Source organism: Microtus oregoni, unplaced genomic scaffold (assembly GCF_018167655.1).
Source record: "Microtus oregoni isolate MIOR12 unplaced genomic scaffold, Mior012 000019F_ref0000042, whole genome shotgun sequence".
Lineage (NCBI taxonomy): Eukaryota > Metazoa > Chordata > Mammalia > Rodentia > Cricetidae > Microtus > Microtus oregoni.
Window position 1 is genome coordinate 22,873,487 of NW_024543078.1, and position 12,430 is coordinate 22,885,916.

The window sequence follows — 12,430 nt, forward strand, 5'->3', positions numbered from 1 at the left end:
TTTTTTTCTTCCTTCCTTCAAAAGAAAAAGAGCAGAAGTTTGACTAATAGAATTCTAAAGTTAGTTGGTATGAGGTCAACAAAGAAGTGCTTCACCTTCTTTATGCAGGGATGCAATAAATGTTTTGGGGGCTCCATATAAACAGTGAAAGAAGGTCTGGTCCTGAGTATGTATAGATGGTCTATTATCTCTTGTGGGATTATGCTCTTTCACACAGTAAAGATTTGTCACCTGTATTAGTTTAATAAAATGATTGGTCAATAGCCAACCAGGAAGTATAGGTGAGGTGACCAGACTAAGAGAGGAAAATCAGAGAAACAGTCACCAGTCAGATGCAGAGAAAGCAAGATGAGAATGTCTTACTGAGAAAAGGTATCAAGTCATGTGGCTAAACATAGATAAGAATTATGGATTAATTTAAGTTGTAAGCACTAGTTAATAATAAGCCTGATCTCATTGGCCAAAAAGTTTATAATTTATATAAGCCTCTGTGTGTTTCTTTGGGACTGAATGACTGTGGAACCAGGCAGGACAGAAGCTTCCATCTACATTTATCTGTTGATAGAGAAAGTTCTGGACCAGTGACCATGCTCAATGATTGGTGTGCAGCATCTCTTCAGACCCTGTTTTTCAGTATAGAATCCTTGTTCTTGTCTGACTTTGATATAAGAGCCCACATTAAACATGTAAGACATCATGCTAAGGGCCTTATATGTATTTCCTTCTTCAATCCTCCCAACAAGATGAAGGAGGCAGTGTTCCATCTCAGCTATAAAGGCGGGAGTGCTTTACTCAGAAAGGTCAGGTATGTGTGTAGAGTCTCCTGGATGACTGGGAGGAATGTATTGTATAAATAAGAAATACAGGTTAGTAGTCAGTCATCTATAATAATCAGTCTTGTAGTCACGTTAGGTATGTTTTCAAGGTTAAACAGAGATATATTTTAGATAGATAGATGCTCTTCAAATACTTCAGAGACATACAGAATGTGGCATTTAAAATGTTTTAGTAATCTAAGGCTTTTCATGACAGTGAGACACATCTGCTCCTGGCAGCACCAATTTACTTCAAAAAAAGGATGGGCATCAAAGAACCTGTATATGGAGTGGCTTTTATTGTGACAAAGTTAGCTACTGGACAAGAAACAGTCTCCGCCTCAATTGCTGACAGTATGCTGTTTAAAAAAGCAGGACACATGGGGGCTGGAGAGATGGATCAGTGGTTAAGAGCATTGCCTGCTCTTCCAAAGGTCCTGAGTTCAATTCCCGGCAACCACATGGTGGTTCACAACCATCTGGAATGAGGTCTGGTGCCCTCTTCTGGCCTGCAGACATACGTACAGACAGAATATTGTATACATAAAAAAAAAGCAGGACACAAAAGAAGGAAACTGCCAAACTTTGTCAAGACAAGGTTGGACAGTTCTTCAAAAAATTCCTGTTTCACAGACGTTTCTGTCAGATAATCTAGGCTTATAGGCCAAATGTGGATATCCCGCCCCCCCCAATGTTGCAGGGGAACCTTGAGTGACTGTCCAGATATTCCGCTGTCTCTGGTTTTTCTATGGTTTTGGAAATTATTTACTCTGCACTTCCTGTTTACTCAGATAATATATCCTTCTTGGCTCTTTGATAGAGTTGAAGACTAGATAGTTATAGTTATAGTTTTCCTTGTTACCAAATTCAGAAAAGAAATTTACATAAAAAATACAAAGTACCTAAGGTTGAGAGACATAGAAGCTTAAGTTGTTTATCTAAGAAAATGTTTTTAGGTATAAAAAGATATTTTTAGGATGGTAATACAAGTTCTGATAGAAAGTGGTTTAGGTATAGAACTTTGGACTTGCTAAGATAGGATAGATAATACAATACTTGCTCCAAATTTGCCAAATACAAATGTACTGGACATTGTAAATGTAATTCTTACCTGATAATTGTTGTTATTGTATATATAAATATATTATATATTTACTGTGTTAGAGTTAAAACCTTTCCTTTATTATGACATAATATATTTCCTTTATTATTTAGACTAAAGAGAGGACATTGCTGAATATTTGTATACACTGTACAGATGTTTCTCTGCCTAATACGCCTTCTGATTGGTTTATTAAAAAGCTGAATGGCCAATAGCTAGGCAAGAGGGATAGGCAGGACTTCTGGTCAGGGGAGAGAGAAACTGTGAAGAGGAATCAAGCAGGCAATTTCTCCAGCAGAAAGACTTCTTGGAGGAAGTCAGATGTGTCATACTAAGAAGACATAATGTAGCAGAACATAGATTTAAAAACTGGGTTAATTTAAGTTGTAAGAGTTGGTTGGGGGAAAGCCTAAGATAAGGCCAAGCTTTCATAATTAATAACAAGTATCCTGGTCATTATTTGTGAGCTGGTGGTCCAAAGACAGTCTGACAAGAGAGAGAGAGAGAGAGAGAGAGAGAGAGAGAGAGAGAGAGAGAGAGACAGAGAGAGAGAGACAGAGAGAGACAGACAGACAGAGAGAGAGAGAGACAGAGAAGAGAGAGGAGTGAGAGTAAAATCTATAGATTGAATTGTGACAGTTAACTGATTGTGGGACCTGAAGGCTATAGATTCCTGCTTTCCAACAAGGTACACAGAGAACTGAAAAACCCTTGTCTCTTTTCCTTCTAATTGCTTTATACATTGATGTTGCATTTTCATGTGGAATTCCACCCTTGATATTTATTTACTTTTCTATTGCTCTGAGGAGATGGCATGACCAAGGCAACTTATAAAAGACAGCATTTAATTGGGGGGTTTGCTTACAGTGTCACAGGGTTGGTTCAGGATTATCATGGTGGAGAACATGAAAGTAGTCAAGGCGCTGGAGCAGTGGCTGGGAGCTTGCACCTCATCTATACATAGGAGGCAAAGAGAGAAAGAGAGAGGAGAGAGGAGAGAGGGAGGGAGGGAGAGAGAGAGAGAGAGAGAGAGAGAGAGAAAAGAGAGAGGAGAGACAGAGAGACAGACAGAGAGGGGGGTCGGGGGAGAGAGCACAAGCTCAAGACGGGACTGGAGTGGTCTTTGAAACCTCAAATCCCACCCCAGGGACACATCTGCTCCAATAAGGCCACACCCCCTTATCCTTCCCAAAAGACTTTCAATAGCTAGGGACCAAATATTTAAATAGAAAGAAAGTTTGCAGTTCCAAGGTGTCCCCTTTAAAATAACAAACAGTTGAGAACAAATTATTGTATGAAGCTGAAAGAAGATGTTTTCCCTCAAGGGCCATTATTCCGGTTACCTCCCAAACTGTGGCAGCATTACCTGACACCCAATAAGACCTGAAGTGGGGATACTTCTGAATCCCCAGGCTCAATGGCAAGGCTACTTGGAAGGTTAGTGTCTTAGTTAGAGTTTCTATTGCTGTGGTAAAACACAATGACCAAAGCAACTTGTAGAGCAAAGAGTTTATTTGTCTTACACTTGCACAGCACTGTTCATCATTAAAGAAATTCAGGATAGGAACTCAAGAGGGGTAGGAATCTGGAGGTGGAGCCAATGCAGAGGCCATGAAGGAGTGCTGCTTACTGGCTTGTTCATCATGGCTTGCTCAGTCTGTTTTTTCTATTCTTAAAAATATTTATTAACTTATTAGGTATATAGTTTTCTGCCTGCATGTATGCCTGTAGACCAGGCTGGCCTCAAACTCACAGAGATCTGCCTGCCTCTGCCTCCCAAGTGCTGGGGTTAAAGGTGTGTGCCACCACTGCTTGACTCTGCTTTCTTATAAATGCCAGGATCACCAGCCCATGAATGGCTCCATGTCCAATGGGCTGGGCCATCTCCCATCAATAATTAATTAAAAAATTCCCTACAGTCTTGCCTGATTTTATGGAGGAATTTTTTTCAATTGTGGTTCCTTCCTCTCAAATGATTTTACTTTGTGTTAAGTTGATATAAAACTATCCAGTACATTGACTCCTTATTAGCATGACACATATCACTGTCAAGTCACAAACTTTCCTTTTTTGTTCACCCCAAGATGACATATTAGCACCAATATCACAATATAAACATTTCACAAGCCTAAAATGTACCATAGTCTTTATAAATTCAAACACTTAAAAGTTCTGTCATTTTTTGAAACTCAAAGTCTCTTTTAAAGTCTAAAATCTCTTTAAAAATTCAGTCTCTCAACGGTGGTCTCCTGTAAAATAAAAATAAATTAGATACCTCCTCATTCAAGAAGAAAGAGCCAGGGCACAGTCACAATATGAAAAAAAGCAACATCACTCTCCAACAGTGTAAACAACTCAGTGTCCAATGTCTGGGGTTCACTTCCAATCTTCTGGAATCGTCTCTGGCGGCTTGGGTCACTTCTCCAGCTCTGCCCTCTGCAGCACACACAGCTCGTCTTCTAGGCTCTGTCTGGTTCTACTCCACTGCTGCCTCTGTTCTTGGTGGTCATCCCATGGTACTGACATCTGCAAAACTGGATCCCTTGTTGCAGCTGGGCTGCACTTTCACTAATAGCCTCTCTTGGGCTCTCTCAGGGACTCTAGCCTTGCTACACAGTGTCAAGCTTCAGCTGCTCTCCCTGACCTCTTCATGCCTTCACAACCAATACCACCTGGGGGACTTATGTCCAAGTTTGATTGCCACATCATGAGGTACAACCTCGACCGCTTATGAAAAACAGCTTCTATGTACAAGAAGATTTCACCTCAAGGAGACTGGGCTCCTTTTAGTCACCGCTAATTTCTTAGCTCCAGATAACCAGCATCAACGTCCCAGGTTTCACCAGTGGTGCTGGTCCCTTGTTAATCACGGCTAGCTCTTCAGTCCCAGGTGGCCAGAGTGACAGAATTTTAATTCAGAATAGCAAAGGACCCTGATAGAGTCTTTAAACTTCTCACTGAACTTTACGAGTCAGGCCTTGGTCTTCTGCATTGCCTTCAACGTTCTTATTTCCCAAGCTCCCACAGAACAGCACACCAATCACTGAACACTCAATGACTTTTATTGCACAAAGTTCCAAAGTCTTTCCACAATGTCACCCAAAACAACGTGGTCAGGTCTTTCACAGCACTACCCCACTCCTGGTACGAACTTGTTTTTTTCTTCACTTTTTTAATTTAATTTTTTTTTAAAATCATGCTATCTCTTTTCATTTTATATATCAATTCCAGTCCCCACTCCCTCTTCTCCTATCATTCCCCCCACCTCATCTCCATCCACTCCTCAGAGAGGGCAAGGCACATTGCTCTAAGGAAGGACCGGGTCCTCCCCACTATACTCAGGCTGAGCGAGGTATCCATCCATAGAAAATGTTCCAAAAAGCCAGTACAAGCAGCAGGGACAAATCCTGGTGCCACTGCCAGTGGCCCTGCAGTCTGCCCCAGCCATTCAAATGTCACCCACATTCAGAGGGTCTAGCTTGGTCCTATGCTAGTTCTTTTCCTGTCTGGCCCGAGTTGGTGCGCTCCTGTTAGCTCAGGTAAGCTGCCAACTTGTTTCAGTTAGGGTTGCAATTGCTATGAGAAAGCATCATAGCCAAAGCGATTTCTAGAGGGTAGGGTTTATTAGAGTTATACTTCCACAGCACTGCTCAACCTTGAAAGGAGTCAGAACAGGAGCTCAAGCAGGGTAGAACCATGGAGGCAGAACTTATGCCATGGAGGGGTGTTGCTTACTGGCTTGCTCAGTCTGATTTCTTACAGAACTAAGGACCACCACCCCAGGGATGGCCCCACCTACAATGGGCTGGGCCTTCCCCAGTCAATCACTAATTAAGAAGATGTCACACAGGCCTTTGTACAGCCTGATCTTATGGAGGTATTTTCTCATTTGAGGCTCCTTCCTCTCCAATGACTCTAACTTCTGTCAGGTTGACATAAAATTAGCTAGCACGGTTAAGGTATTGTATCACCTTGTCCTAACGGATATGTAAACAAATATCTATCCATCCTAGATAGGGCACTAATGACAGATTAAGGTCTTGCTTGGTTGGCTGATGGGTTTATCTGTGGCCATTTACAGAAGCATAGATGAGGGTTACCTGCAGGAGAATGGGCAGCTTGCAGGCAATTACCCTATTGAAGAAAATGCCTCTAGCCTACTGCAACTGTTAAATGTAATATGTTCACAGGGAAGGGTAAGGTCTGCTGTGTCAAATGAAACTGCCTTTATGCCCCTCCCGATGGGCCAAATCTTATGCAGGTCTTGGGTGAGTTATACTGAGAGTTCAGTAAGATGGTCATGTCATATACCTGGAGGACAGCATCCCATGTTCCATCCCTTCCTCTGGACCTTACATTGTCTCTACCTCATCTTAAATAGTTTCTGAGACTTAGATGGGGTGATGCAGATGTCCTGTTTAGGGTTGAACATTCAATAGACACTTATTCTCAGAACTGTGATAAGTCACGAGACCCTGTTGTAATTACCATTAATTCAGGAAAACCTTGTCCCACTAAGGCTCATGGCAGCAGTAATCTACAGGTATAAGCAAAGAGATTTAGAAAGCAGTTTGACAGTACACACATCCATTTAACAAAGCAATAGCTACCATATCTGGTGCTGAGAGGACACAGGCTGCGCAAATCATTTCCATGCCCAGTGCCTTTCCTTCAGGAGGAGAGCGTGCTCAGGTTCCTCAGGGGGCAGGGATGGGGTCCATCCTTGGCTCAAGCTTAGTCTTCACGCTGTCTTGTCCTATGTGCCCTCCATGAGACACTACTGCAGCTTTAAAGCCTTTCAGAAGCTCCCAAGCTGATTTGGCTCCTGGTCAGTTTCTCCCCTTAGAGCTCTGCTTGACATAACTTCTGGTTTGTGTGTTTTCCAGTGATCCAGACAGATCTCCGCTGTCTGTCTTTTCCTTTTCCCAACACTTCTTGACTGCACTTTGGGAATCTGATTTCCATTCCAGTCTGCATTGGTTAGATCAGTCAGAGCCTCTCCTACCTTGTGAAGATCACATCCCATCACAAGGCTCAGCAACGTTGGTCGCTAACACCTCACACCGGCTCTAAAGTCCCTGGTGAAATTGTTCCTTTCTTTAGTGTCCTTTGAACTGGGCCTTGAACACTGTGTCCCACCTACCAATTCTCTCAGCAATGCCTGTATTTCTTTATTGTCTTCCAGCGCCTGATATTCATGGGGTTTTTGGCTTTTGATAACCAAGTGCACCTGATGGCTCATATGTGCCCGTCCATCAGAGACTAACCCCTTTTTACCAGCTCAGGAAGTGTGTGCAGCTCTATTACTCAGCCTCAGTGTGCCCATGGCACTTAGACTGATCACCCCCACCCTCAAGAGCCGGTATGAGAGACACTCTTATCTCTTGTTAAGAAGTTTTTGCCAATTCCCGATTATCGAAACGTTCTATACCAGGCTATTAGTAAGGCCCACAACTTGATGCTGTCCCGGGGATTTTCCCGTCCTTTGTTTTAAATGTCAGATCTGGAAATTACCTTCAATCACTCCTATCTTACTATCTCTCCCTTTATTATGGATTCTTCCCATGGATCCCATGGTTTTAGATCCCAGGAGGGGATGTTTAGTACAGATCCAATGTCTACTCGCTTTCCCTCAGGGCCCATCAGTCCTGCAGCTGTATGAAATGGCATGTCAACGCCGCAATCTTACCCCCTCTTCCTGCCAACTCAGAGGCTACTATGGAGGACATCGTGTGTGTCTTTTTCTCATTGTATCTCCCCTATTACCAGGGCAAGTTGTTCCTAGAATGTCACCTAACTGAGAGTTGGGAAACCTCTGGTGTGGAAAACCTGAATGTTCGGTGTCAGAAGCATAAGCAAACTGTGGTAATGTGCTTAGAGTCAGACCCAGGCTGTCTGAACAAAGCTCCTCACAAAGGTGTCATTATCTGACACCACAAACAGCCTATTTTTAATTATTTATTTTCATTTGGTGGAGGAAGAAGTTACGGTTTTCTGAATAGAGAGGTAACGTGTTTGTGGAGCATAAAAGGAAATTTAACTAGATCTTAGTCGTTAAAAGATCCCATGGCCGTTAGATTTCAGATCTTGTCTTGAGAAGAAAGACCATGGATTGGTCTGGGGGTATCCAATGCTGTCACCTTGTTGGCTCTTATAGATATACAGCTGCCTTTTTCCCTTGGGGAATATAAGATTAAGCTTCAACACTGTATTTTGTTAAGTATAAAATTACTTGTATGGTAAAATCATTTACTCATTCCAATAACATTTGTTTACAGTAAATTCCTTGACAACAGTGATTATTGGCATACCTCTTACTATCCACCAAAGTGCTGGGAATTTAATATTCACTCAGTGTAAATCTGTTGATTTTATTCCTTTTTATTATTACATAAGCATGTATTCTGTGTGGGCTTGATAAGGCAACTCAGCAAAAGAAAAAAGATAAAAATGTCCACAACCATCCTACCCCATAATAATGATACAAAAACATTAGCTATAGAGTTTAATTCCTAAAAAAAAATTTATATCCAACCAAGCTGTCTTTCATGTGTGAAAGTAGTAGAATTATGTTCTTTGTAGGAAAAATTATTTTAAAACATTCTGATAGTCAATTCTCTCTGGGAAGGTTTCCCTCAAGTGTTTCTGCTGAAGGAAGGGATGGAAGACAGGTTGTAAGTGTAAAGGGTTGATATGCACTAGAGTAAATGATCAGAATGGGAAGGCAGGAGAATAAAAATGATGAGAGCAAACCCTTAAGTCATTAGTGTATTTATGGCTACGTAATTATAAATAGTAGTGATTATAGGTAAATGCTGTATTTTTTGGGGGGTAAAAATATAATTCTTAGAAGATGTAGAATGTGTAAACAACTACATGGTGATTTGTATGTGATCCTCTAGATGTTTTAGAGAGAAGTTCTAAAGCAGGGTGAGGAGGGGTGAGGGGATGACAGTGCGAGCCAGCGTGCCTGGCTTGGATAATAGCCGTCTCTTGTACTCAGGGATTTCTCATTAGCTAAGTGAGGGTTACTGTAACAATTTTTCAGAAATGCTATTCCTTAACACATTTAATTAACTAACTAACCCCATGCTTGTCTAGGCAATCAGACAATTTCTGAGCTTTGCTTTTGAGTGTGGTTCCATCTGAGCATAATGAAGAGGAACATATTTTCCTGTCTCCTTGTGATTGGTGTCTGATGGTTCTAGAAATTAAAGACAATATTATTGGACTGGAGTCACGTCCCAGGAGGTGAAAGTACTCACCACGAAAGCCGGATGGCCCAGTTCTGATTCTGGAGAAAGCAGAGTAACTTCTGAAGGTTGTCCTCATGAGTGCTGTGATGTGTGTGTGAGTGTACGCTTGTAAGCACGCACGCACGCACGCATACACACACACACACACACACACACACACACACACACAGTACTTTATGTTTCCTTTAAAAGTCAGAGTCATCACATTGTAGCTGTAATTACAGCTGTTCCTTACTCTCTGTAAGGAAAGAGTACACAAGCTAGAATTTCCTAAAGGACGCTGTTTTCTAAGGCTGGCTGAACTTATACCCAGCACATCCTGAGTGTAGCTTTCTCATAATTTGGATGCACACTTGAGCTGCAGGCAGCCTGTTGGAGAGATGGAGAGATGTTGGCTTGGAACTTGCTAATCTCCTGAGTGTGTTGAGTGGAGGGCAGGGTGAGCCCGGAGGTTCAGAAGGTGACTGGTTAGACCGCCTGCATGAGCAGGCCATGCCCAGACAGCCCAATCAACACTTCACCAAGCCAGGGCTGTCAAACCTCATTACCAAACCGTTCATCTGGTTAGGTGTCCACTTAGAGCGGGAGGATGTGTTAGGAGATGGGCTAGGCTCTGCGGCTGTTACGACACAGTCTTAGGTGATGCCATTCAGGGTGGCGGTCATAGCTGCCTCTCAAAATGTGAATACTAATAAGCTCACAAAACCAGGGATCGTCAAGGACTGCCAGTCAAGTGTGGTATATACCCATAATGGGTTACGAATCCAGAAACCTCCGGGTGAGGGGAAGAAAAGGCTTGCCTGCCCGAGTCCTGTGCGGGTCAAGCAATTCTCTGGGAAGCCTCCTCTCTCTTTCTTATTACACTGCCATCTCAGCAGGGGGCTTCCAGGGTTATCGAGGCAAACGGCTAGAGGTTAGCTCTAGGTATTATGCCCCAGAAAATCACAAATAATTCTGTCCATTTCCTATTAGCTGTGACTAGTCATATGGCCCCGCCTCACCAGACAGTGTAGGCGTGCTTGAGTGTAGTAATATGGGCGGCGGGGCTGCGTCCCTGGCACCCCAGCCGCCTGCTCAGCTAGCTTATGCCCCGAAATAACAACACACAAACTGTATTCATTTAAACACTGCTTGGCCCATTCTCTTCTAGGCTAATTCTCACATATTAATTTAGCCCATTTCTAATCATATTTATAAACATTTTTTGGGACTATGGGCACAGTTATTTCTCTCCAAACTGCTTCCTGCTGAATGGGGGCATCGTTAATTAGGTCTTTCATGGTATAACCTGTGGGCTAGTTTCATCTCAGTTGGCAGTTGAGCGAAGCAATTTTCTGAAGATGTTCAGAGCAACCCTTCAGGAGGACATGGTCCATCATACCAAATCGGAATAGAAGAAATGAACAGCGTCTCATCCTCTGTGAAAACAAAATAAGAAACTCCTTTCCAAAGTATCATGTCCTTAGATCCAAATTTCAAAGTCAAGGCATCAAAATATCTATGGTGGATTAGTTCAGCAGCATTTATAAATAAATATCTTTTAGCAGCTGTTGCTCCTTCCTCAGCATTAAACAATTCAAAGAGAGCACAATAGCATACAGTATCAAAATTCTCTGTTTATTTTCCATCTTTGTACACCTTTGTTTTAACCTCTATTTCGTTTATTTTTACTTTTAACTCTTTGTTTTTTGAGACAGGTTCTCTGTATCTTTGACCTGAAGTAACTCTGTAGACCAGGCTGTCTTTGAACTCTTAGAGATCCGCCTGTCTCTGCCTCCCAGGCATTCAGGATTAAAGGTGTACACTACTACACCTTGAACTCACAGAGATTTGTTTGTCTCTGCCTTCTAGGCACTGGGATTAAAGGCGTGTGCTACCACACTTTGAAGTCACAGAGGTCAATCTCCCTCTGCCTTCCAAGTGTTGGGATTAAAGGTGTGTACTACCACACACAACAACTCTCTTCCTTTTTTTTTGTTTTTTACTTTAAGAATTTTAACTTTTAGTCTGCATATATTTTTAACACACTGTAAACCATTTAAAAATTTTCTTTGTCTTTGAATCTCTCTTTACTGTATATCTCTCTTTTTCTGACCACATGAGTCTTTAATTTACCAAGCAATATCAGTAGGATTAAAGGTGTGGCTTTGCCGGCTAGATGTAGCCCATTCCTTAGCTTTCCAGCCTCATGGCTGAGGTACTGGCTGTAGCCATGTTTACTGCCCCAACTCTATGGCATTTCAAGGTCCCTGCCAGCAAGCGAGCTTCAGCAGCCTGTGCTTGCAAACCGCACGAACCGCCTGCGTAAAAGAGTCAGAGTTTGCCCTGGCAGGATAGCCCAGATTAAACGGCGCAGCTTTTTTCCTGCTACGGCTGAAAACCGAAAAGCATGCGTTCAGCTTTTCGTCAACACTGTTTAAGTGTTTCGTGGCAGGACCTCTTAAAAGAGCTGCAAGCTTTGCAGCTAAAGCTGAGTCAGGAAGCCTCTCTTAGATGAAAGCCTCTAACAAGCAGAGCAGACCCGAGAACACAGTGAGTCTAGTTGCCATCAAACAAATTGTAGCATTTTACTCCAAATGCTCTATTCAAAACCTCTGTCTCCCGCAGGAGCCAGACAGAGATCGCAATGGCTGCACAGCCCCAGGAAGTTGCGCTTTAAAATGACACAGCGGTTTTTCTGCTACTGTTGCTGAATCAGGAAATCTCTCTACAGCACGACACCAACAAACAGCAAAAATCTGTGTTAAACTCTTTCTCCCTTATTTTTAAGCCTTCTCAGGTTTTTTAAGTGGGTTTCGGCTGTCCACACGTATGGGCGCCAATTGTAGTAATATGAGGAGCAGCAGGGCTGTGTCCCCAGCACCCCGGCTTCCTGCTCGGCTAGCTTATGCCCCGAAATAATTACACGGACACTGTATTCTTTTAAACACTGCTTGGCCCTTTAGCTTTAGCACTTACAGGCTAATTCTCACATCCCGATCAACCCATCTCTAATTATCTGTGAGAACCGGTCTTACCGGGAAGATTCTAGCCTAGTCCATCCTGGGTCGGAGCTTCATGGCGTGTGTCTGCCCGGGAGCAGGGCATGGCTTCTCTCCCAGGCGTCTGCTCCAGAGAGGAGAGCTGTCGAGTCTGAGCTCACTTCCTCTTCCTCCCAGCGTTCTGTTCTGTTTATTCCACCTACCTATGTCCTAACCAATAAAATGGGCCAAGGCAGTTCCTTTATTAGCCAATGACCTTCCTCCATCACTTGAGTA